Genomic DNA, 3288 nt, shown 5'->3' with positions numbered 1-3288 from the left:
TGTAAATGTCGGCTTCCATGAAATTTGCATAACAAAATATTTGTGTCACGCACTGCGTGACAGAAACAGAAATGGTGGGCGTTCAAGAGTCTTTCAACCGATTTATATTACATATTCTTAAAATACTAGTTTACAAGCAGGATGGATTATAAATTTATTCTTCAAATCAGCTTTTGTACCCTTGATGGTTCACTGCCTCATAAAAGTCAAACACTAACATGGCGGGCGATCGTAATTTAGTTATAAATGACTCCACGAGTTTGGAATCGTGAGCAAGCTTGCTATACTAAGCTACCCACTCTAAAATTTAGAAATGTTATTTATATTGTTCAAGCGGTCGACAGATTGCGCATTATACTGATTCGTGAAAATGATAAGTCAATAAACTATTTTGACTTAAAAAAATCGCGTTTTCGTCAACTCCTTGCCCCCCGCCAACCTTGTCCTCGAAAACCCATGCCCCACCTCAATTTATAGTTGTTACTAAAAGCGGGGGGCATGCAATGAATTGTAAATCATATTTATATAAAGAAAAATAAATAAATAAAATATAGTTTTAAGTTCAAGCTCAAGCAAGCTCAAGCTCAAGCAACGTCTTCACATGCGTCGCTTTTAACACAGAGCAAGCTCAAGCACTATATAATATTATTTCTCCCTATACGCCATCGGCGCTAAGGGCAGCAACAATTAAAGACCTATTAAAACAAAACGATGTGTCCCTCGTTGCCCGTTTTAAACGTAACATTACTGACAACAAAATATATAGAGCATCTAATAATTAAAGTACTTCTTGAAACCTACCTCCAGTGATCAAAAAGTCTACACGAACAGTTCAAGGTCAGTTTATGTGAACAGGGCTTTATATTTGCCCTTTCCCTTACTAAAGTACTAAAGTCGGCGACTGGCGAATGAATATGGTTCTACTTCCTGAAATATGTGCAAAAATGTGTTGATTAGGTGCTAAACATTTCCTGTCAAAATTCACACCTCTAAGTGATATGCAAACGCCTCTTGTTTTCAGTTGGCGTTACAGACAGACAACCTCTTCAACAGCTTTACTTTTTGGTAAAGCGATAAATAATATTGATCTACAATGTGCAATTTCATTAAACCGTAAATGTACTTTGGGGTTAGAGCTCAGATTGAAGAAATGAGGTAGCAAATAAAAACACTAAAAGCAAGGTCGGCCTTTGTTCGATGAAAATTCAATATAACAATCGTCTTTAATGTACAGTTGCGCCAATTCATTGAACTCGCATGTTGGACCAACTCACTCACTCATAAATTTTCAGATGCATGAATGCTTATGATTGCTTTACGAACATACTATTTGGAATACAAATTAGTTCCAGCTCCTTCTTTAAACGTTTGATACGCAAAAATTCCCAGTATTAGAGCTGTGAAAATATCGATCGATGTTACGACATATCATACATTTCTCTTTTATGTGATATAGCTTTGGCTTCCGGTACGAGTTAACGCGTGGGTCATTAACCACAATCTGTCATTCGAAATAAAATATTCTGGGATTATTGCAGAACAACTCGTAGCCATTAGGGACTGACATAAAGTTATAAATGAATGTTTTTTTTTTTTTTGCCATATTTACAAAGTCGTAGACAGAAAGTGCAAGAAATACTTTTGGATCGTTCGCAATGGTTTTAAGCGAACTATGTAGAACGAAGCAGAACAGGAAAAATAGGGACTTTTAAGTTGAACGATCAGTCCATAAACGAGGGTTTGAATGGGGTTAGTGTTTAGTGTTATTTCCTCACAATTGCTAGTATTTGCTGTTACATTGGTCAATTTTTTAATGTTTACTGTTTTCGAAGAAAATACTGTTAAGTGTTCATTAAAAATTTTAGCATTGTAAATTCTTATCTGCTGTTCAAAATCCGATAAAATCACTCATAAACTTAGATAAACTATTTGCATTTCTCCTAGGAAATCTTCGGTAGTCTTCGGACATCTTCGGGAGTCTCCGGACATCTTCGGAAATCTTCCGAACTGATCAGCACAAACTACACAAAACCTTGTTACAAAGAACTCTCCGGAAACATAAAATGTTTTTATTAAGTAATGGATTATTTATTAATTATACCTAACACAGGCACCGTGTTTTTAAACAGTTCTTCAACTGGTAAATAACGTCACTCTATTCCGCGTATACTGACAGTTAAATACATGTGTGTAAGTAGAAAACTAACTGAAAAGTTTTAAATATTTTATTATTTTTTCTCACACTTTTTACAACCTACAACTTGAGTAAATAACTTGGCAAATGCTATACCTACACACCGTAAATTTATAAAATTAAGACCCCCACCCCCCCCCCCCCCACAAAAAAAGAAGCCCCCCCCCAAATATCAGACACAAAAATTCTTTCCTAAAATTAGCCCTTCCCGATTACAAGCCCAGGGCTCATGGGCTTATAATTATTGAATAATAGCCCCTACTGTAGTGTAAGGCTTTCTAAAAGCGACTGTGGGAATTGTTTTGGGTTTCACATCGTTATGTTTAGAGAGTTTTACTATGTGGAATTCCTGTTTGCACCGAAAACACTTTAGTCACAGTATCCTGTCCAGACATAAGTCCGTATAGGGAAAAAAAAAAAAAAAAAAAAAAAAAAAAAAAAAAAAAAAAAAAAAAAAAAAAAAAAAAAAAAAAAAAAACAAAACAAATTACTTTAACTTTGACCCACAACGTTTATTGAAATAGCTGTATAACGCCAGTATATAAGCCCTCCATAAAGAAATAAGCCTACTTAAAAGAGACGTGAAGCAAATATAAACCCCTTGAATTCCCTCAAAAGAAATTCAACCAATATTTTTTTAAAAATATACTTATGTAGAAAAGATAATGTGCTCATTTATCCTAGTCTGCGTCGCAGAAATTCTAAACCACCGGTCCAGGACTAGGTAATCCACGATACAATCAGCATAACTGGAATGTGAATTACCGAAGCAGCAGCACTGGCAATTTCTAATAATCGGCGCCGGGGGGGGGTTTTTTGGGTTCGGGGGTTTTGTGGAAAAAAAAAAAAAAAAAAAAAATCCTTTTTTTTTTTTTTTTTTTATTTTTTTTTTCTAAAAAAAAAAAAATTCCCCCCCCCCCCCCCCCCCCCAAAAACCCGAACCCCCATAATGCCCTCACTCTCGGTTAATAAGTAGTATGTAAACTGGGATACCGCAAAGGCTAGTCGCCCAGAATTACACTGCATATATATGAGCGAGCAAGCATACGTGATGGAGCCAAAAATGGAAAAGAATTCAGTCATGCAAATACAAT

This window comes from Oculina patagonica, chromosome 8, assembly GCF_052425735.1.
Source record: "Oculina patagonica isolate OP01 chromosome 8, crgOcupat, whole genome shotgun sequence".
In the NCBI taxonomy this organism is placed as follows: Eukaryota; Metazoa; Cnidaria; class Anthozoa; order Scleractinia; family Oculinidae; genus Oculina; species Oculina patagonica.
This window is presented reverse-complemented; position numbering follows the sequence as displayed.